At 40.2% G+C, this 24,780-nt stretch overlaps 1 long non-coding RNA gene across 1 annotated transcript; it reads left to right on the forward strand.

Annotated features, from left to right (window-relative positions):
• The first annotated feature begins 2,039 nt into the window (after positions 1–2,039).
• On the forward strand, positions 2,040–24,330 carry LOC108393910 (uncharacterized). The gene is made up of 3 exons (XR_001852330.3): positions 2,040–2,157; positions 2,233–2,392; positions 20,474–24,330. It is a non-coding gene; the product is annotated as an uncharacterized lncRNA (long non-coding RNA).
• Positions 24,331–24,780: the final 450 nt, after the last annotated feature.

The raw sequence follows: 24,780 nt of genomic DNA on the forward strand, positions 1-24,780 counted from the left end.
CTTCTGATGCAACCGTTTTAAAGTGTCTGTCCTCTCCATGGGGAGGACAGTTTGCTTTACAACTTGCATTTTTCTCCTAAATCAATGTTGACTACTTTTTCAAGATTCTCTTGCAAGTACAGGAAACCAAATGTAAAATCAAAGCACCTTAACTTTGTCATTCCTCCTTCTTTTGCTGCTCGAAGTCTACTTAGACCCTAAAAAGTACAAAATCAGAATTATTCTTACAGGTGCTAACAATAGCCTTCCATTAATTTCTGTCCTAGATAAGAGGTCATATTTCCTCAAATGGGAGTTATGGTCTGGCAAACAGAAAATTTTCAGTTAGGAGTTTCTGGAAAATCTGGTTATCATCTTTACATGAGAGGGAGAAAAGTTTCTGGCATGAGTCATAGAACACCACCGTGCAGAAGTGGGGGCATTGGAGGCTGTGCTGTACCAGCTGCGAGGCTGAAAGCAGGCGGAGGAAACTGAGCAGCTGGTGGACGGTCATCCCTCCTCCCTTCCCACCCACCTACCCTATGGATCCTGAAGATGCTATGGGCTGAGGGACAAGGGGTAGAAGGAAGAAGAGATGCTCCACAATAATGAGCATGGAATGGAACAGAGGTTCCATGGTCATGCATCCACCTGATTGGGCCCCCACTCCCCAGTCTGTTACTACTGAAAGATGACGATGGTCTGGGACATATAAGTCAGAGGCCACCAGAGCTACCACTGTGCCACCCCTAGAGATATGGTAAAAACCATATGTGAGGTAGGGGCATGAATAGATATCTTCTCACTGAAGATAAATTCATGGAAGATGGACCCATAGTGAGATATTCAGGAAGTGAAAGAGCTTTGAGGTCCATGATTATTTGAAGGGGACACCAAAGTGGGATTATTCAATAGGCGGACTATGCAGGTGTACAGAGGACTAGCCAAATGGAGCAGGGAGAAAAGGGAAGGAGGAACAGCAGGAAGGAGGGAGGGAGGGAGGGAGAAACTGCTCCAAATTTGACGCTAGAGAAATCTAGAATGAAGTGATCTTGTTTCAGCATTCACTGATTTTTGTGTTGTATGGCTGACTCACCTTTTATGTTTGTTTTGCATGGCATGTGGAATGGGAGCTAGTTTTTGGGGTTGAGGGACACTTTGAAGACAAGGGGAAGTGACTGCCAGAGCTCCTGGTGCCACAGCCAGTGATGGCAGTGAGCTCAAATGTTGCACTGAACTTGTGAGGTGCAGTTTATGTTTGCAAAGATAGCTCTGGCTTTTCAAGACTTCAAAACAAAACTTCACAGTTGGGGTAAAGGTTTGAAGAGATCTGGAAAGCTTCAGTTTCTCAAGCCTTTAGAAAATTTTAGTTACTTGCTGTGTGTTGTAATTCTCATCCAGTTTGCCTTGAACAACCATTCCCAGGGCATGTCTGCTATTAATATGAGAGACTATTCCTTGAATCACCTTTTTGGGAAGCTACAGTCCTCCAGGGACTGAAAATAGCAAAGCAGCGTGTCCCAGTTTCTAAGGCATGGGGACAACAGTGGCCTGGCAGATTCCCAGCAGACACCTGTCACCACAGCAGCCCTTTGGGCTCCTCCTGTAGAGGTTCCCACCAGCACGGAGCTCTGAACCCTTCTGCTGCAGTCAGCATGGCGTGCTGGGTGACCCCTGGCGTGGCCATGGCCATGCGGGACTTTTGCATAATTTGCGGTCCTCTCCATGCATGTCCAACCAGAGCCCTTCCCAGAACCTTAGCAGATGGTTGGCTCTGTGCTGTGTTCCTGAAATAACACTCTGCGCTTGGAAGAGAGATAGTCAATTATCAGGAGCCATCTGTGTTTGGGTGTCGCTGCCTGCTTCCTGGCCCTTCTACAATCAGGAACTGCCCCCGGACTGTGCTGCGCTCTCAGCAGTTGGTATAAATCTAGCATCCTATGGCCTTGTCCGATAACTATCCACCTTCATAAATCTACAGCTTAAATATTTGAATAAGAAATTGAAACATTTAGTTGATTCATCAGATATTCTGGCAAGATGAAAGCAGCCATTTGGGTGGCCCCAGGTTCCACCCTTTCAGCATTGTGTAGCTACACTCTGAGATCTTGTTCTTTCTCCCTCCACCTCTCATCACTTCCCAGGCACTGGAACACCTAAAAGGGGAAGTCTTACCTGGTGGGTAAGCCATAGTAAAAGGATAGGATTACTCTTCACTAATTACATGTGAAATTAATTTTTTCTCCTTTTTAGGCACCAGAGGAATATGAATTAGATAGAAATCTAGACAAGATTGGAGCTGAGATGCCTGATTCTTCGGTCAGCTTTACCTTCCCTCAGCTCTGTGATACTGGGCAAGCCAGACTCCACCTGCCAAGAGAAGGCTGCGCCCAGTGACCCATGCATCTTCCTGGTAGGTGAGCCCAGGTGCATATGTCTCTGTAGGAGGGGCTCTTAACTGCTCAGCACTGAACACTCATCATGGCTGCTACACTTTATTTAGGAAAAACCTGAGATGGATGTGGGGTTCCTTAGGGGGGTGACATAATTCTTGTGATAAGGCCTGGGGTTATTGAATGTAAAGTGGGCTGTGAGGGCAAGGCCGTGCCTCCCTGTATGGAAGAGGGTCCTATCTGAAGATGGCCGATCACAGTGGTCCATTGGCTTGGGTGTAGATGAGGTGACTGTCTCAGACTGAAGAGCAGAACTGAGTGGGAGGCCTGTGAGGGAGCTCAACCATCCCTGGACAATTACAAGGAAGCAGGCAAGTCCCCTGGAGAAGGATCCTGCAAGGTAGGGAATAAGGCTCTTGTTTGAGCAGCAACATACAGTGGAAATAAAATGTCAGTTGCATGTATCATTCCTAAGGTTTCTAATACCCACATTAAAGAAGGTAAAAAGAAGCAGGTGAAATTAATTTTAACTATGTAATGTATTCTATTTCTCCTGAGTATCTAAAATATTATCTTTAAACATGTAATTAATATAAAAATTAGTAACACGTTTTGCATTCTTTGGGAGACTAAGTCTTTAATATCATGTGTTAATTTTCCACTAAAAGCACATCTCATTTTGGACCAGTCACGTTTCTGGTTCTCCATAGCCCCATCTGACTGTGGCCACCCCACTGGACAACACAATGCTTGCTGCAGACTCAAAAATAGCTGAGCAGTCCATCCCTGGGGCCCCAGGCTCATCCTCTGAAAACACTATCAGAAACCCACTTTTTGTGGACCAGAGCTGTAAAGTCCCTTCTTAGGTGTCCTTCCCTTCGTTTTAAAAACGCCACGCTGCTGTGTTATACTAAGAAGAGAGTGGGAGTTCATTTGTTTGAGCCCCATCTGGGAATACTTAGAATAACACTGTAAAGAGAAGTGGCCTCAGGCTGGGAGCTGGGGGTGAGCAGTGGATCTCCAGAGCTGTCCTCCCAGAGGGTCCCACGGTCCCCGTCCGCTCAAGGCTCTTTTCCCACCATGTTCTGTGGCTACGGACAGGAGAGCAGTAGAACCATTGCCCTTCTAGGGGATCAGAGAAGCAGGGCCTGAAAATAGATGAAGATGCAGGGAAGAGGAAATAAAATCACACTCATACATGGGAGATACAGGTACAGAAACATCAAGCTGTTGTTTGTAACTCAAAACCTAAGGAAGCCACAATGGGGTTGCCCTCCATATGGCACAAATAGCTCAGAGTGTGTTGCACACCTCTGGAAAGAATAGAAGCTGCCCCTCGCAGACCAGCGCAGGTAGGCGCGCCCAGCCTTCAGCTGCATTCCGCATGAGTGGGTCCCAGCGGCCTCCAGACTGAAACAGTCAGGATTATCACCGCCAGTAATAAAGGCAAGAGTTACAGTAATGAATCGGTTTGACAAAACTTTTGACACTCAGTCATCGAAAATAGTATCATAGGTAGTTTAATTTCTAAAACCAAAACAGTGACAAAATATAATATTGCTGGGAATATTCTTTCTGTCCGAACTTGATTGCAGAACAGGCATTTGAGAACACATCTGAAACGGCGTCATTTAAAGGTCCCGGAGAGCAGGCCTTGGGGCGTAAGCTCATCTCGGAAAACCAGCAATTTAGAGCTGTGGCAACTTGCTGAGCAGTTCCAGTCCAGCAGACACCCCTGCCCTTAATCCCCAGGGTGGTGGCGCCCAAGGTTACTTCAGAGTCAGGTGAGGGGTGCGTGTGCCGGGAGCTGCCCGCGGTGTGGAGCCGCCTCTTTGGGCAGGCAGAACCCTTCTGAGTTCCCATTCACGGGAATAGCAGTGCCTTGTTCAGCGACTTGAGGTGGGGAGCTTGTAGGGACGACCATGGTACCCTGAAACCCTACCGGGGTTTTTCTTTGAAATTGTTCTGGGCTGGGAGACTGACGACAGGAGTCAGTGAGGTCTCAGGGGCCAAGGAATACACCACACAGAAGGCATTCAAAAACCTGCCTTATCTTCGCTGGCCTCCACCCTCTCCCTCCCTTCCTTGGGGCCAGAGGCCTCTCTGTGCCTGGCAGTTGCAGCCACTATCTTCCCCCTTCCCTATCTCTCCACCCCTACCCTGGATTCCTCTGGGCTCAGCCTGAGGCCCTGACATTAAAAATATGGACTGTACTTACACCTCTTCCTTAAAGTACATTTCTGCACATTTTAGATATATCTGCATATGGAGAGTTTACTCGAACTATACAAAATACCTTCCATTTCTTTAGATGCAGAATATTCTGCATCTACACACGCACACCACAGAGACTGATGCTGAGTGGGAAAGGACATCATGTTTTCACAACCCCTCTGAGATCTTACTCAGAGGAAGTCGTTCATTCCAGCTACATTTCATGAGCCTGACTTTGTTGGAGGTACTGTGCGAGGCTGTGGGGACACAAACACACCTGTCTGCTCTACCCGGAGGGAAGCCAGCTTCTTCATCAGAATAAGGTCTCTACAAGTCATAGGGTTAAATGTACCCATTAGCTAAGGTAGAATTAAAGTCTGTGGGCAGTCACATTACAGATACACCTGGATAGGTATTCAGCATATTATTAGTGAGTGATCAGGTTAGGAAAATAACCTAAGTTATTTTAGGGAAAGTTTTAGCTAGAAGTTGAACAGTTTTGGGTTTTGGTTTTTAATAAACTTGCAAGGGGGTTGGAGAGGGAGGAAGAAAAAGAAAGGAAACTTGCAAGGCACTTAATAACAGATACTAGAAACTGACCCGTGAAATCTATAAGGTAATTTAATGATAACCTAAATGGCCTCATCCAAATTAGGAAACAAATCAAACCGTGGGAGGGGACAGTGAGCTTGATGTTGTTTCAAAGCATCAAAGTTGCACTCACCACAGTCAGACTGTGTGGTCCCCCTAGTGCTCAGCACTACTCTGAGTTTGCAGCCCCTAGGAGCAGGGCAGGGCACAGGATTAGGCCTTCGCAGTGCCTTGGGGGTTCCAGGGGTCTCATTCCAGGGCCTATGGCAGAGACCTGATTTTAATTCATTTTCCCAAATAGTTAACTAATTTATTGGAGGAAAAGGAAATCCATGCCCTAAGGATGTAAGTGCTTCCTGGCTGCAGGTGTTTAGCAGCAATTATCTACTGGGTTTGGGATGAGGGGAAAGCTTGCATCCTCAAAGAAAGGCAGGACAGCCCCCACAGGCCCCTGGCCTCACCCTCCGGCCTCCCCATAGACAAAGCATGGCTAAGCCACCTCCTGCCCCCGCGCCCTACAGAGAGGGGGCCAGCTGTTAGGCAGCTGGCCAACCAGGAGGAAGCCCAGGGAATGCAGAAGTGAGATCATTTCAGCAACCTAACGAAGGGCTTAGCTACCCTGGCTGTGGCCGGAAAACCGCAAATGGAAAAAGAAAGAGCTGCCCTGAGAAACCTTTGAGAACTTGCAGTAAGCGCACAGGATCAGTACCAGAGCTGATTGCTGTACCCGAATTAAAACAAACACCATTCTTTGTGATTGCAGGGCTCCCTCTCCCGCGCTAGCCCAAGGCTCTGAGCCTTACTTACAAATGGCTCAGCCGAGAAAAGGCAAGACTTGTCCTCCTCTTCACTGTGGTTTTCGGAGGAGGGCGTGGGTGAGTTTAGTGAGTGACGTTTGGAGGGGAGAGGATGAGGATTGCTGGGCTCGGCAGTCTGTGTACTGGAGCTTGCTGCTGTCCAGGCTGGCTCCTCTGGCTCTGTGCCACCCGCCACCTTAGGTTCTGGCTCTTAGCTCGGTTTCCTCACCTGCAAAGCATAGCCACTGGTGGCGCTTCTCTCCCTGGCCTTGGAGAAAAAAGGAAAGGTAATTTGGTCCAAGAAAATCACTTTGGGAAGCCTTAAGCACTATTTCGATCCTTGGTTAACTATGAACTAAAAGAATCACTCACACAGAAACATCAATGCCTAACCCAAACTAACTTTCCCCCTCTCTTTTCTCACTTCTTCTTTTTCACAGAATCAAGTTACACATCTTGTTATTAAATTAAGTTAATATACAGCTAGTGAGTTCTACAAGGACATCGAGCTAAAAAGGTTTATGTTGGAACACCCCTAAGAACCTTCCACCTAGTTGGGAGTATTAGTTTGTTAGGGCTATTATAACAAAGTGCCACAGACTGGGTGGCTTTTAAATAACAAAAATTAATTTTGTCACTGAACTGGAGGTTAGAAGTCCAAGATCAAGGTGTTGGCAGTTTCTACCGAGGTCTCTGCCCTTGGCTTATAGATGGCCTTATCCTATGTCTTTGTGTATGCTGTGTCCTAATCTCTTCTTATAAGGACACCAGTCCTTTCCTATTAGGGCCCACCCTAATGACCTCATTTTATTCTGATCTCCTCTGTAAAGACCTCATCTCCAAATACAGTCACATGCTGTTATACTGGGGACTAGGACTTGAACATGAATTTTGAGGGACACAATTCAGCCCATGTAACTCTGGGAGGAAAATCCCAGGGCAAAATACCTCTAAAATTGAAATCAGTCAAAGGGAGAAATAAAGTAAAGAAACCTGCTCATTTTTACAAGCAGTTACCCCGTCTCTCTCTTGACCAGGCTGCAGCAACAGAGAGCTCTACCCAACCTCTCCGGTCCAGAGAAACCCTTGCAGGCCCTTGTGATTACCTTTTGATATATAGATGGACTAATTCTCCCCACCCCTTGGAAACACCTATTGATATGCAGATGCACTAAAGTCAGGCAAGAGATTCTGGAAATATTACAATTTTACCCATAGCCCATGAGAATTACCAAATAAATGGTATAGACTAGGAGTCCAGATGTGGCCATGGGCATCCCTGAAGAATCAGAGATCCTTTTTATGTGAGGCTCAGAGATCCACACATGCAAATCTTCTCTGGTTCTTTTGGTGATAAGCTGCTTGCAAACTCATGGTATTTAAATAATTTGCTATCTCCTAGTTAAAGAAATTCAATAAAATTCATAGTTTATTTTTATGTCTACAGGATATTATATCAAATATTCAAATCAAATGAAAAAGTCCAAATAATCATTTGAATAAATAACTTTGCTTGTTGAAAACTGTAACTAAGTTTATTATAATTTAATTATTTTTCCCCCTTTTCTCCTTTCCATATTCTTTTGGAATGGGGAGGGTTCACAAACTGTGGAGACTCTCCACTGTAAGTGAGCCATGCCATTGGGGCAGGTGATAAACACTGACCCAAGGGGCAGGGGAGATCTTAGGCCCTTGGTTGGCTGTGGCCTCCCTACAGACCAGGGGGCCTTAAACCTGGGACATGGTGTATCAATATACCAGTGGACTTAGTTGCACCATATTGTCAGAAGGGCTCCACAGAACATCTCTACTGAATTTTACAGTGTTTCTACAATAGTTCTAAATAGTATTTCTCTAGGTGTATATACTGCAATCTAAAAATTCACTCTTTCTGAATATCTAGGATATTATTCAGCTCGACTCAAGAGTACTTCAATGAGCATCCATACTATATATAATTTTGCATTTAAATCCTTACTCTTGTGTAGCCTTTTTTTTAGTGTAAGCAAAATTTTACACTCTCTGGACTTATGGTAATATTCATGGCTTGCTTCTGGGGCTTAGTCATTAGGATTATACTCAGCTCCTGAGCTGGCATGGCTACTACATACTCTTTCTTGACACACACACACACACACCCTCACTCACTTCAGTAACTGGTTTTCTCTGTAGGGGAACACAAGGCAAAAAGAAGGAGCAGTAAAATCAAAAGCTAATGCAAACCTGGAGCCTAAGCACTTCAGTAAGCATCAGGAGTCTCACCAATGAAAGCCTTTGCCATTCTTGGTAGGATTTAATGGGGTCAATGATAAGGTCTGAGTTGCCACCAGAGTAAGATAGAGACTTAAGGAATTATTTCAACAACTCCAGATGAAATTTTGAATAATTTTGCTAAAACCTTTAATTTCATTTTCTATACTATCAATTTTAGCTTACTGCCTAGAGAAATTGTTTCTTTCTTTCTTAAATAAGCATTTCAGAGACCATCATGGGATAGGGAGTGCATATTTGGCACTTGGTGTACAGAATAAGATCAAATATGTACTTTTCATCATTTTTTCCCCTTTGGGTTAATTCCTAAATGTTTACAGATTAAGTTTTAAAATTAATTTTTGACTTATAGCACTACTAGAAAACCAGAAATGTAAGTACTTGTTTTATTTATTATTTTTGTTTAACTGAATGGAATGGGAAATTCCCAAACAATAGTGAAGCTCTAATCTTGTAGTGAAAAAGAAGCCATAGACAATATGTACATGAGTGGGCTGTGTTCCAATAAAGCTTTATTTATAGATGTTGAAATTTGAATTTCATTTCATTTTCATGTGTCATGAAATAAAATGACTTTCTCCTTTGAAAAACTATAAATGTATAAACCATGCTGTCAAGCCTTACAAAAAAGGTAGTGGGCCAGATCTGGCCTGTGGGCCATGGTTTGTTTGCTGACCTCCTGACCTAGAAGAACTGAGACATCTCAAATATTTAGCGCTCTCCTTTGGATAGTTATAGGGAATTGAAGGAAAGGTACTGCAAGGTAAGTAAGATGAGGTATACCAGCCAGGAAGTGAGGAATTCTTGCTTTAAGTATTTCTAGAAACTGGATGTGGCCATAATAAGTCTCTAATTTTGGGGTCAAATCCTCCCCCACCCCTCAGATTGTACTGGCCACTGTTGTGGGATGGCTTTCAATAAGGGCCACACATGTTTTGAATGAAAAACACCTGCTTACAATGCTAACCAGACTCAAAGGCAGAAAGCATAGCAAATGAAATCTTTTCATCCAAGCAAGCTTTTCCGGTAGTGAAACTAGAAAAGCAGTAGCACATACTGATGAATCTGTTTTCATGTTTGTACCTGAGGGCACGACCCAGTGATCCCCAGGAGTGCCTCCGCTCTGAGTTGCTGTGCAGGAGCCACCAGGCTTCCCAGGCAGGGAGGCTGGCTCATCAGTCTTCCATGTTGTGGCTCCATAACTACCTTTCATGTTGAATCCTCATTCTATAAATCCCATTTTTAAGAGTTGTTAGGGAAGTAATAGAATTAACCTCTATTTTTTTAGCACTTTCACAATGCTACAGTGTCATTATCTTCAGCATCCTCATAAAGGTCTTACTTAGGCTTGGAGGCAATGCAGTGTCTGGAACAGCACTATGCGTAGTAAATCCCGCAACTGTGAGAGCTGCTTGCCTCCAGCTTATGGTCAAAGCAAAGGAGGTTCAGCAAGACACTGGCTATAAACGCACGTGTGAGTGACTCTGAGACCTTCACCAATATACTATACTACACTGTTTCTCAATTTATCTTCCCATGTTTTGTGAAGCTAGAATTGTTTTCTCCATTGTAATAAGCAAAGAGTCAGAGATGCCAAACAACTTGCCCAAACTGGATCAAATTACTCTCTTGTGACCTCAAGGCCAATGCTGCACTTCTTCATGATTAAAATAACGTGATCAGTAAGGGAGGGTTTTAGGTTTGAAAATGAGAAGAAATAATAACTCATATTCATGCCACTACCTTTACTCATTTGCAAAAAGAAGAGAATTTACGAAGTTCTTAAGAGCATAGTTTTTATTTATCAAAAATAAAAGGTTTCTCATTAATTTCCAAACAACCATCTTTTTAAAAATTGAGATATAACTGACATATAAAACTGGATTAGTTTTAGGTACAAAACATGATTTTATATATTTATATAAAATTCATATATAAATATTTTATATATTGCAAAATGATTATCCCATCAGTTCTCTCACCATACATAAATTTTTTTCTTGCAATGAGACCTGTTAAGATCTCCACTCTTAGCAACTTTCTCCTTTTTAATGTTTTATTCTTTTTCTTACACGAGTTATAATTGACATATAACATTATATTAATTTCAGGTGTACAACATGATTTGTTATTTGTAAACACTGCAGAACAATCACCATAATAAGCCTAGTTAACATCTATCACCATTGTTACAAAAACTGTTTTTCTTGCAGTGAAAACTTTTAATATTTACTCTTATTAACTTTCAAATATACAATACAGTATTAACTATGGTCACCATGCCATATATTATACCCCCAGGACTTAATTATCCTGTAAGTGGTAGTGTATACCTTTTAACCACCTTCACCCTGCCTCTGGTGAAATCTGTTCTCTGTATATATGAGTTCAGTTTTTTTATAGGTTCCACATATAAGTGAGATCCTGCAGTATTTGTCTTTCTTTTACTTACTTCACTCAGCATGAAGACCTCAAGCTTCATCCATGTTGCTGCAAATGGCAGAATTTCCTTTTAATGGCTGAATAATTCATACATATATGTGTGTCTGTATATGTACATATATGTATACCATATATATATCACATTTTCTTTATCCATTCACCCTTCAGTGGACATTTAGGTTGTTTCCCTATCTTGACCATTGTAAATATTGTTGCAATGAACATGGGGGTGTGGTTATCTTTGAGATAGTGATTTCATTTTCTTCAGATAAATACCCAGAAGTGGAATTGCTGGGTCATATTGTATTTCTATTTTTAATTTTTTGAGGAAACTCCATACTGTTTTCCATAGTGGCTGCACCGATTTGTATTCCCACCAACAGTGCACAAGTGCTCCCTCTTCTCCACATCCTCACCAACGTGTGTTATTTCTTTTTGATACTAGCCATTCTAATGGGTGTGAGGTGGTACTTCATGGTGCTTTTAATCTGCATTTGCCTGAGTATTAGTGATGTTGAGCATCTTTTCATGCACCTATTGGACATTTGGATGTCTTTAGAAAAATGTCTATTCAGATCCTCTGCTCATTTTTTAATCAGACTGTTATTTGTTCTTATTTTGAGTTGTATGAGTTCTTTATATATGTGGATATTAACCCCTTATCAGATGTTTATGAATATATGACAGAAAATATGATTTGCAAATATTTTCCCCTATTCCATAGGTTGCCTTTTCATTTTGTTGGTTTCCATTGCTGTACACAAGCTTTTTAGTTTGATGTATCCCACTTGTTTATTTCTGCTTTTAGTGTCTATTTCAAAAACTCATTGCCAAGAGACTGATATCAAGGAGCTTATCCCCTATGTTTTTCTAGTTTCAGAACTTACATTTAAGTCTTTAATCCACTTTTGAGTTAAATTCTGTGTGTGGTATAAGATAGTGGTCCAGTTTCATTCTTTGGCATGTGGCTGTCAAGTTCTGTTAGCACCGTTTATTGAGAGACTATCCTTTATGCATTACATACTCTTGGCTCCTTTGCCATATATTAATTGATTATATATATGTAGGTTTTATTTCTGGGCTCTTATTCTGTTCCATTGATCTATGTGTCTGTTTTTTGACAATACCATATTGTTTTGATTGCTTGTAATATAGTTTGATATCATGACATGTGATTCTTTCAGCTTTATTTTTCTTTCTCAAGATTACTTTTGCTATTTGGAGTCTTTTGTGGTTCCATACAAATTTTAGGGTTGCTTGGTTCGTTTCTGTGGAAAATGCCATTGAAATTTTGATAGGGATTGCACTGAATCTGTAGATTGCTTTGGGTAATATGGACATTTTCAACAATATTCATCCTTCCAGTCAATGAGCATAAAATATTTTCCCACTTTCTTGTATCTTCTTCAATTTACTTCATCAATGTCTTAATAGTTTTCAATGTACAGGTCTTTCACCTCCTTGGTTATATTGATTCCTAGGTATTTTATTCTTTTTGATGCAGTTGTAAATAGATTGTTTTCTTGATTTCTCTTCCTGACAGTTCATTATTAGTATACAGAAATGCAACAGATTTTTGTACAGACACACCTCCTTCTATTGTACTTCACTTTACTGTACAGATACTGCTTTTTTTTTTTACAAATTGAAGGTCTGTGGCAACCCTATATTGACCAAGTCTATCAGCATGATTTTTCCAACAGCATTTGCTCACTGTGTGTCTGTTACATTTTGGTAACTCTCAAAGTATTTCAAACTTTTTCATTATTATTATATTTGCTGTGGATCTGTGATCTTTGATGTTACTATTGTAATTGTCTTGGGGTGCTATGAACCATGCACCTATTCAAGTTGGTGAACTTAACAAATATGTTTGTTCTGACTGCTCCACAGACCAGCTGGTCCCCCTTTTCCTCCCTCAGACACAACAATCTTGAAATTAGGCCAATTAACATCTAAGGGTTCAAGTGAAAGGAAGAGTCAATTGATGTAGTAAGCATCATTGTCTTATTTAAGAAATTGCTGCAGCCACCCCAATCTTCAGTAACCACTACCCTGATCAGTCAGCAGCTATCAATGAGGCAAGACCCTCCACCAGCAAAAAGATTATGACCTGCTGAAAGCTCGGATGGTGGTTAGCATTTTTTAGCTATAAAGAATTTTTTAACTTATTTTTATTAAGGTATGATTGATATACACTCTTATGAAGGTTTCACAAGAAAAACAATGTGGTTACTACATTTACCCATATTGTCAAGTCCCCACCCATACCCCAGTGCAGTCACTGTCCATCAATGTAGTAAGAAGCCACAGATCCACTATGTCCCTTCTCTGTGCTACATTGTTCTCCCCGTGATCCACCACACCATGTGTACTAAACATAATACCCCTCAATCCCCTTCTCCCTCCCTCCCCACCCACCCTCTTTGGTAACCAATAGTTCATTCTGGGAGTCTCTGAGTCTGCTGCTATTTTGTTCCTTCAGTTTTGCTTCATTGTTATACTCCACAAATGAGGGAAATCATTTGGCATTTGTCTTTCTCTGCCTGGCTTATTTCACTGACCATAGTATCCTCCAGCTCCATCTATGTGGTTGCAAATGGTAGATAGAATCTGTTTCTTTCTTACTGCCAAATAGTATTCCATTGTGTATATGTACCACATCTTTATCCATTCATCTACAGATGGACACTTAGGTTGCTTCCGTATCTTGGCTATTGTAAAAAGTGCCGCAATAAACATAGGGGTGCATATGCCTTTTTGAATCTGAGAAGTTGTATTCTTTGGGTAAATTCTAAAGAGTGGGATTCCCGGGTTAAATGGTGTTTCTATTTTTCGTTTTTTGAGGAACCTCCATATTACTTTCCACAATGGTTGAACTAGCTTACATTCCCACCAGCAGTGTAGGAGGGTTCTCCTTTCTCCACATCCTTGCCAGCATTTGTTGTTCTTAGTCTTTTTAATGCTGGCCATCCTTACTGGTGTGAGGTGATACCTCATTGTGGTTTTAATTTGCATTTCCCTGATGATTAGTGATGATGAGCATCTTTTCTTGTGCTTGTTGGCCATCTGAATTTCTTCTTTGGAGAACTGTCTCTTCATATCCTTTGCCCATTTGTTAATCGGGTTATTTGCTTTTTGGGTGTTGAGGCGTGTAAGTTCTTTATATATTTTGGATGTTAACCCTTGTCAGATATGCCATTTACAAATATATTCTCCCATACTGTAGGATGCCTTTTTGTTCTGCTGATGGTGTCCTTTGCTATACATAAACTTTTTAGTTTGATATAGTCCCATGAGTTCATTTTTGCTTTTGTTTCCCTTGCTCGAGGAGATGCATTCAGGAAGAAGTTGCTCATGCTTATATTCAGGAGATGTTTGCCTATGTTGTCTTCTAAGAGATTTATGGTTTCATGACTTACATTCAAGTCTTTGATCCATTTTGAGTTTACTTTTGTGTATGGGGTTAAAGAATATAATCTGTTTCATTCTCTTGCATGTAGCTGTCCAGTTTTGCCAACACCAGCTGTTGAAGAGGCTGTCATTTCCCCATTGTATATCCATTGCTCCTTTATCATGTATTAATTGAGCATATATGGTTGAGTTTATATCAGGGCTCTCTAGTCTGTTTCATTGGTCTATGGGTCAGTTCTTATGCCAGTACCAAACTGTCTTGATTACTGTGGCTTTGTAGTAGAGCTTGAAGTTGGGGAGTGTAATGCCCCCTAGGTATAAAGAATTTTTAAAGGTATGTACATTGGTTTTTTAGACAAAGTCATTGATTCTTAATTGACTATAGTATTATGTGAACATAACTTCTATATGTACTGGGAAACCAAGAAGTTCAACTCAGTGTAATGCAGTATTCACTTTACTGTGGTGGTCTTGAACCAAACCTGCAGTTTATCAGAGGTATATCTGTATATTCATTTTGTATTCTGCAACTTTACTGAATTCACTTATTACTAACAGTTTTTTTTGATGGAGTCTATAGGGTTTTCTATATATAATATTATGACATCTGCAAGTAGAGACAGTTTCACTTCTTCCTTTCTGATTCGGTTGCCTTTTATTTCTTCTTCTTGCCTAACTGCCCTGGCTAAGACTTCCAATACTATGGTGAACACAAGTGGCAGGAGTGGTCATCCTTGTTTGTGATCTTGGAGGAAATGCTTTCAGCTTCTCACTAGTGAGTATGATACTAGCTGTGGCCTTGTCACATATGGTCTTTACTATGTTGAAGTACGTTCCTTCTATAGCAAGTTTGTGGAGACTTTCTATCATGACAATCATCTTTGATCCCTAATTTTTCTTTAAGAATAATACTTACTAAGAGCAGCTAGTTCTTATCACATGCCAGACATAGACAGCACTTTACATTAACTCATGTAATCCTCATGGCCACACTGTGAAATAGATGTAATTATTATTACTGTTTTCAGCTGGAGAAACCAGAGCACAAAGGAGGCTCCATTTCTAGATTCATCTCTGTGTTTTCACAGGTCTGGGGCAAACAGGGTTCCCAGTCTGTTAAGTCTCATTTGGGAAGAAGAGTGCAGTAGTTCTAAAAAGTACCTGAGTTCGAATCCTAATTCCCTCATTTACCAGCTCCTTGAACTTGGGCAAATTAGTCTTCCAAAACTTCAGTTTCTTGATCAGCAAAAATGAGCAAACTACTGTATACTTCACAGAGCTCTCACATATGTCAAATTAGTTAATAATATAAAAAGAGAGCTTTCAGAGCAGTCTCTGCTCATCCTGAGCACTGTGTTATTTTGTTTACCACAGTTGGAGTTGGCTCCATGGAGCCATTTCCCAGCCCTGATGACTTATATTGATGTCATCCATTTTCTCTACTCTGCTCCATGTAATGATCAATGGCTGGCCTGGCAAACAGTTCAATGAAGTGATGCAAATAAGACCACATTAAAAACTATAGTTGTACAATTATGTAATAATATGTATTATAAATATTAATGTATACCCTTACATAAATCTTGTTTTACCTTTATGTAAATCAAGTACATATTTATACTTTTGTATTTTTTTTATTGTAGTAAAATACGCATAAAACTTACCATTTCAACATGTATATGGTTCAGTGGCATTAAGTCATTCACACTGTGCAATCAATACCACTGTCCATCTCTAGACCTTTTTCATCATCCCTAACATAAATGCTGTACCCATGAAACACTTAACTGCCCATCCCCTTCCCCCACAGCTTCTGGGAGCCACTCTTCTACTTTCTGCCTCTGTGTATATGACTGTTTTAGGTACCTCGCATTAGTGGAATCAGATGGTTTTTTAATACTTAGATATATACACTGTGCACCTGTGGACATGAGTTAGATGTCACCCACATGCTCCACTCCATTTTTTCCCTCCTCCTTCATTTTAAAAATGAACCATCTTTGTTTTTTCATGTGGAAGAAAAGGCTCCCCAAATCTGGGGGGGATGGTAACCCACACTTTGGGACTGGGAAGTAGTGGCAAAGAAAGTAGAGATCTCTTCTACCTTGGTGGGCCCTTCTACTTTCTCACACATTTTATTCTTTACCCATGTTTTTCTGGACTGTTTCCATATGATGGTGGGAGTACTCAAAGCCATGGCTGGTGGTTTTTAGGCCTTTACTATTGATGGGTGAATCTTGTGCACAGGAAGTTGATGGCACTCTGTGTATTTCTTGTTTTAGTTGGGATGCCCTCAGCTGCAAGAAGAAAAAATCTGATGCAATTGGCTTTGCTAATAAAGGCAATTCATTACAAAGTAGAGTTCACCAGCAGTGTGGTTTGGACCCAGAGATTTGTGGCTGTGGTTTATTCTTGGCAGTGGTTCTACCCAGGGGCTATTGCTTCTTGTTTACATCCTCTCAACCATATGGAGCAACTCCTATCTTCCTGTACATAGAAAGGACTTAAACTGTGTGTCCACTTCTGATCAAATTGTTGTGAAAGGACAGCTGGGACTATCCAGATTGGCTTTGACCCTTAAAACAGAGGCTAAAGTCCGTCCACCCAAGTCACATGGCAGGGGAATTCAGGATCCTTTAGGAATGGCTGATAGGTTGGTAACCACTAGAAATATCCTCTATGATAGTGCATGGGTTATTAATGCAAAGGCATGTATATTTTACTTCCTTCAAAGGACAATTTAGGGAATATCAAGTCAGAACTTAAAACCTCCCTTATCATCCACTGACTTGGGGTATTGATTCAGGTACTGATTTATGAGCCTTGTCCTCTGCCTATGACGTGATTCTACTTCAGGAGCTGAGTGTTGGATTTGGGCTTAAAAGACCTGAACTGAAGTTGTGGCTCTAGCTCTTAATAACAAATCTGCTCTTAGAGCTAGGCCCCAGGCCACATACTGCCAACATCAAAACACTGAGAGGCACACAGGATGTGGGCCTCTATTGTTAATCTTGGCCTGAGTCTTCCAAGAAGTAGTGGCAAGCCTGGCCGTGGATTCATTGCAACTCTCTCAATCTCTGCTCCTGTGTAAGACAGGGATGAGCAGTTACTAAACATTCTCCTGGGTCTTACAGGCAAACCAGGGAGAGAGCCAGCTTTGTGAAGGTACATGAGAACTATGAGAGCATCACACACAGATATTGACACAACATAAAGTTGCTGCTATAAAGATTTTCTGGAAGGAGATAGACTGATTTGCAGGTTTTATTTTTTCCAAGTGCCCAAATATGTAGTTTCAATTACAGATTTTTTTCAAGATTCATGGCTTACTTCTTCAGCTGGAGCACGTCTCTTTCTTCTAGGGTGAGAGAGTTTTAAAAGTTGTCACGTTGCGGTTACCATAATTCAAAACCTAAAATACTATTTTAAGAAGAAATTAAAATAAAAAGTTTAACGTGAGTTTAATAATTATTTGAAAAGTAGTAAATAGGAAAATTTGGTCTTTAAAATTCTCCTTTCGTGTATGAACAGTAAAACATCTGACAGAGCAAGGCTAGAAAGTGTACTCAGAATTGGCACTACTGGCCTCATGGTGATGCGAAAATCTCACTAATTTGTCATTTTCATTAATAGAATAGGAAAAGTAAATTTACTTTTAATAGTCCTGTTGGATATGATTTCCCAGATCTGATGAAAATGTTCAGCCTGCCAGAGGGTGTATGAGGCATACATAGTATTTCGTAATTCTAGGTGGGTGTTGCCTTTCTCGTAGGCAGAAAGGGGAAGTCAGTGGGTAAGTGAGCAAGCGCTCCCAAGAGCTCGGGGCAGGAGACGGAGATTCAAGAATTACATGTGCTGTTCTTGATTTTGAAACTAACTCATCACATGATTTCGGTTAACCTCAATTTCTCTAAACTGGAAAACGAGATGACACTACAAATACTTGCCATGTATTGAATGGTGCAATATGTAAGAAGAATTTTTTGCCATCTTTCCAGGAAAGTCCAAAAGGCAATGATGTGACTATTCTAGCTGAAGCTATAAAAGGCTATGATCAATAAAGGGTTTTTACATTTTAGCAGAGGTTTTCTGCTCAATGCTTCAACTGAAAGAAGTGGTCCATAAACTGTCATAGGACAGTGTGAAGGGTCTTTGGGTGAGCAATGCAGGGGAGGGACTGATCCCACAGATGGTTGAAAGCAGGGACTGAAAGGCAAGGAAGTGACAGAGAAGGCCTCCTGAGGAAGTGATGTCTGAACAGATATTGGAAGGCTGAGCAGCATGAGCAAAAGCTGGGGGAAGTTAGAGCAGCACCATCAGGGCTGGGTGGCAGGATGAGGAGTGGAGGGTGACCAGCGAGACTGGTGCTAAGCAGTAGCTAGGCCGAGCTGACCTTCCAGGTCATGGAAGGCACTGGATTGTGCCATGGGGGCAATGTGACAGAGGATTCGGGAGTGATACTCAAGGTTTTTCCTGGGGCAAAGAGAAGAATGGAACAGCCATTAAAGAATTTTAGGTTGGGAGAGATGGGTTCAGACTTAGAATTTAGAAAGAATACTTGCTCTGGCTGCAGTTAGAAGATTGATGGGCAACATCCCTGGAGTCAGAAATGAGCTAGGAGACCATCAGTGCTAGGGATGAAGGTGGCCTAAACAACAATATTGTCAGTGAGAATCAGTGGCAAAAAGATGGTTCACCAATTATTTATTAGTTAGAAAGTCTGGCTGATTAAGTAGGATATCCATGATAAGCCAAAACTTAATTTGGTCAACCAAGTGGAACTGTAGCCTCCATGGCTTGGTTACCATTTTCTACTGCCATGAAACCAATAATCCCACAATTTGGCAGATTAAAACAGCATGCATGTTTACCTGTTTCTGTGGGTCAGGAATCTGAGTGCAGCTTAGCTGGCTGTCTCTAACTCACAGTCTCTGAGATTGCAGTTGAGCTGTTGGCCGGGGCTGTGGTCTCATCTGAAGGCTCCACTGAGGAGGGATGTACTTTCAGGCTCACTCCTGTGCTTGTAGACCGGCCTCAGTTGCTTGCCACAGGGGCCTCTCAGTATGGCAGCTTATTTCTCTCAGGGTGAGCAATCCAAGAGTAAAAAAGTATCCCCAAATGGAAGCCAGTCTTTTTGTGACAGAATCTTAGAACTAATTTTCTTTACTTCCACCAAATTCTATTTGTTAGAAAAGTTAATAGGTGTAGTCCACATCAATGGGGAGGAGACTTACACAGTGGTGTGACCACCAGGAGGCAAGGATCCCTAGGAGAGCCTCATAAAGGCTGTTTACTCATTAGCAATTATACCTTACATTGAAGACATCACCTTACCTTAGGTTGTCCACTAATAAAGATTTTGGAAGGTACTATTGCAAAATGATGTAAAATTCCAAAGAGAAATAATTATGAAAAGGTAAATTGGTTATTAATGTCTCATTATTGGTATTAGTAGGAAGCACTAATGATTATCTAATGACAGTACACAGCTCTACTTCTCCTACTCTGTGGCTTTTTATCCAATTTTTTGTATGTCTCTTTTCATGCTACACTGTTTGCTGGTCTTATTTTCATATGCTATACTATAAAAATCTCAAAACAGATGGTGTCTCAGCTGTTATAGTTGTCTGGTAAAATGCAACTAGAAACCATTTCTCTCTAGAGAGAACAATACCAATTGGCAAGACTGCCACTAGAATCTGAGGAGAAAGTAAAAAAATAAAAACTTCTTTGTGGGAAATTCAGTTCTTAGAAGATAAGCAATAATTGCTTTAAACTGGTTTACATTTTCTCCAACAGAAGAGCATGGGGCCATTCTAATGAATGGTATCTTTTCTGGCACAGATGTTAATTTTGTGGGCATAAGTAAGTACATGTGTTGAGTCCATGCAATAGGGAGAGAAAGAAGAATAAACAGCCCAAATGGGCTTGGTCCCAAAGGGCAGAACTTGAAATTACCCTTTCCAGCCACTCTTAGTTCTCTTGGGCTCTTCTCCAGTGTTTGTCTTGAGGCTGAACAAGAACAGAGCAGGACAGTATCGCTGTGCATGAAAGAGCAGACAGGAATCACAGGACCTACTGTGATCAACCAAGAGGTGGTAGCAAGACCTAAGAAGGGGGGCGCTCAGAGTGTGCTATTTTGTGCTAGAGATTATACCACAGAGATTGTTTTGAACTGTAAAACCTTGCAAAAATGCATTTATGTTTTCATGGTCTTAACAGTTAAATGCAAATAGTTGTATAAGGTTATATGAGTGATGATACAATTTACTTAGCTATTCTTCTTTATGGAATATTGGGTTGTTTTCAAAATTTTCCTTATATGCAATGAATGTCCTCAAGTATATGCCTTTTTTTTTTCTCCCTTTAAAGTATTTCCTTAGGATAGATCCTCAGGAGTCAGAAAAGTTACACAAAAGGAGTCTATCTGGATTGGACTATGGGCCAGGATCAAGAGGCCAGGAAGGATGAAGGTCATGTCCGGAGGCAAAATGGAAAGGGACAACTGTGCAGCCAGTCCAATCAATGTATCAACGTGGAGGGCCTGGGAGGAACAGCAAAATCCAGAGATAAGGCAATAGACAAGAAACCAGGGACGATAAACTGTATTTAGAATGAAAGGTACCTTCTGTAACTTAAATCCTGGAGTGGTGACCAGAGTCTCAGGTGAGCTTTAAAGGGTTCTAAGCCATCTCAGATTCTTTTCCATTGCTTTTGCAAAAGACACTAATGACAAACAGCCCATGAATAAATGAGAGTTCCAGTGAAACCACTGTGAATGAGTGAATTATTTTACCATGAACAGGTTAGCATTGGATGTTACTATTTTTAAATTGTTAACTGATGAAATATAAACTGGTAATATAAAAGTTGCTTTAATTGTTATTATGAATCCAAAGTCTAGAAGCACCTGGCAAGCTTATTTAATAAATGCTTATTGGGGAAAAATATATTTCTTGCTGTTGCATACTATTTAAATTAATGTTTAGATGCTTTTTAAATATCCATTTCTTAGGAAAATAATTTAAAGAAAATGCATTTGAATGAAGGGGGCATACCTTACAATAGAGTTAAACAGTCCTACTGCCTCTTGCTGTAGTACAAGTTGATAAGGGATTCCCCAGAATGATGGCCTTTCTGATGGAGCCTCTCCTCTCTACTAGCTTTCAGGGAGAGGCTGCCAGGCCTGAAAGAGCTCAAGCAAATTCATCCAATATCCATGGCTACTCTAGGCTCAGAAACAAGTGGCTTGTTTAATACAATAACCTTCAACATATACACTTACTATTTTTAATCTGCTACTAATTCTTCATTATTTAAAGGATTAAAAATCATGAATACATTTCAATTGGGACAATTAAGCTATCACAACCTTAACTTAGGACTTCATAAGCTCTTATTTGAAACCATATTTCTAGTTGGAAGGAGGAAAACTTTTATATTTCATCCTATGCTGTTAATATTCAAATCTGATAATTTCACTTTCCAGCTTAAATTCCAATGGCTCACTCCCAGCTAAGGATGAAATCTTAAAATTCCTAAGCATTTTTACATTTAATTCTAACATACCCAAAACTTCAAAATGAAAGTGTTTTTTGTTCTCCAGAACTATCTCAAGGGGAGCCATTAGCAACTAACTAACCACATGTAGCTACTAAATAATTGAAGTGTAACTGGTACAAACTGAGATGTACTTTAAAATACACACTGGATGTTGAAAACTTAGTAAAAAAAAAAAAGTTAAATATCTTCCTAATGGTTTATTTACATGTTGAAATGATAATATTTTCAATATAAATATATTATTAAAGTTAATTTCACCTGTTCTTTTCTATGTTTTAAATGTGGCTATGGAAAGTTTAAATTACATTTGTGGCTCATGTTACAGTCCCATTGCACGGTGCTGATATAGATGACTCTTATTAGTACTCCTCAATATTTCTACCAGGCATCTTGCAATTTCAGAATGCCTGTAAATCCAAGATGAAGATTTAATCTCCTCTTCTCCTGCAGAAAAGATAGTTTTGCCTCCAGGAACTCAATGTCCACTGGGGAGAGTAAGGACTTGCATGTGGGGCTGCCTCTAACCAGCCTCTCCTGCAAGTCTACCTCCTAAACCCTCTCCAATGTGCTGCTCGCCTTGGTCCTCATCACCATACACACGTCACTGATTGTGGGTGAGGGCCTCCTCCCATTCCTCCTGCTTCTGCTCAGGGCCAAATCTTGGGTTAGAGAGATACATTTAAGGTGGGCTCTTCATCCAGAGTCTCTGGAGCCCTACAGGGATCATGGATAGAAATCAGGTGGTCTAGGAACATATAACAAAACCAAGTTCCTACTTAGCTGTGCTCAGCCATCAACAGAAACAGATGCTTTCATGTAATACTCTAAGTAGTTGTCACAACTTTCTTGAAATACAATTTACATGTCACTACTTGGAAATTGTGGTAGCTAGTAGACCCTCCGGCAGATTTCATTTGATGTGATGAACAAATGCTAAAAAAGGCTCCCACTGTATTCAGGATATAGCCAGTACTCCTCAGCACACCGTGCTTATTCTTCTGCAACTTCTCCATGAATGTCACATTTACTGATGCCAAACTGTAACATTCTTTTGCCTATGTATCTTCTAAATGCTGTTTCGTTCCTCAGAATGTCTTGTCCCAACTTGTTAACCTGGAAAATTACTACTCTACCTCGTCCTGTGATGACTTACCATGCTGTTCAAAGGGCAGCCTTTTCATGGTATGCACACCATGTTATACTCCCCAGCTCCTTACATAAATAACAGGGGACTGTACCATCTTTATCATTCATCATCCAGTCTATTGTTTCAAGTGTGGTATGTAGCATTCTTTTAGGAATTAAATAGATGAACATTTTTATATTAATGTACAAATATTAAAAGGGGTAGTGATTTCTCATTTATGGCAGTACTTGAAATTTAAATAAATTTTATGTTTTAGAAAATTAGCTGAGTTGAAAAAAACTACCAGTAAAATGTGAACATATGAACATAGATGTGGCAACAGTATGATGGTAGCCGACAACTTTGCCTGAAGTTTGGGGAGCACTGGCCTGGCTGAAGTCCTGCCTTTCTGTGGTTAGGCTGTGACCTGGCAGGTAGATGAGGGCTTAGGGAGCATATCTCGTTGCCGCTCTAATCCCTCTGCTGTTTCCCCCAGAATTTGTCTGGGTCCACTTCTGGGTAGCCTTAGATAAGATACTAACATTTGGGAAAAGAGTGAATTATATAAAAACATTTTTTGTGATAATTTTTCAACCCTTTTCTAACAGAAATTTTAATAAAATGAACAATCAAAGAATGAAAGCAAATAGAACAAGATAATGTATTAACTTTACATCAACAAACAAAAATCTAAGTGAATGGATTATTTTCCACGTAACTGGAAATCATTAAAAAAATTTTTTATGAAGGCATTAAAAACCTGATTAAAAAAGATGATTTAAAAATGCTACAATCAAAGTATCTTGCTTAAAGAGGTATCAGGTTCAATTTTCCTGGAGTTCTACCAAGGGTTCTGTGGACAGATAACACTAATGCAACTTAGGACACAGGAAAAAAAGGAAGACTCCCCAAAGCATTCTGCAAGAATAGTCTAACTCGGATACCAAACCCCAGCAAGGTGCACAGAAAATAAACACAAATTAAATAAAGTAAATTTATCAAGTGAAGTGCAGAAGTAAACTAAAATAATACATTGTGATAAAGCAGAATTAATGATAAAATGCAGATATGGTTAAATAATTTGAAAATTTTTAAGTAATTTAGTATTCAATAAGAATAAAAAGTCTAAGAGAGAAGTCTTTAATTTTAATGCAAGCTACAGTAAGATTTAATAGCAATGCTTCTATCCTTTTACTGCAAAATAAAAAGCAAGGAATAAGTACCATTATTGTAACATTCCTGGCAGTCCTAGCCAAAATGCAACAGTAAGAGTGAGCAGTAAGAGGCATACATACTGGCAAAAAGAAACACACATGTGGATGTCATGACTGCCTATGTAGAAAAGCAAGATCAATCAATTGAAAAGCTAATAGAAGAACTATTAAAAAGAGCTCAGTAAGGTGAATGGATATAAGAACTCAAAAGCGTTGTTACATATGAATAATATATCTATTAGAAAATGTAACAACAAAAAATGTCCCATTCAAAATCAAACAAAAAGTGTAAAATACCAAGCAATAAACTTGGCAAAAAAAAAAAATGCAAGACTTACACAACTGAAATGAAGCTTTAAAGAGACGATCAGAGTAATGGAAGGAAATGTTAAGTTTTTGGACAGGAAGATTCAATGCTCTGAAGATAACACTCTTCCTAAACTGAAAATTAAAATTCCAAAGGATTTTAAAAATTGAACCTGACAAATTCAAGCTCATCTAAAAAAGTAAAAATGCTCAGGAAAAGCCAAGAAAAATCTGAGAGACTGATGATGGGGGAATTTGCAATTATCAACACATATAACAAAGACTATGGTAATCAAGAACATAGGGCACAGGAATGGACAAATGAGCCATAGAACACAAAGAATTCCAGAAACAGAGTTACACATAGAGGTGAGATTTCAAATCAATGGAGAATATTTACCTCATTTAACAGAAAATGATGTAGCAATTAGCTATTCACCTGGTGAAAAAACTGGATACTTAACACATGC

This window comes from Manis javanica, chromosome 2 (genome assembly GCF_040802235.1).
Source record: "Manis javanica isolate MJ-LG chromosome 2, MJ_LKY, whole genome shotgun sequence".
Lineage (NCBI taxonomy): Eukaryota > Metazoa > Chordata > Mammalia > Pholidota > Manidae > Manis > Manis javanica.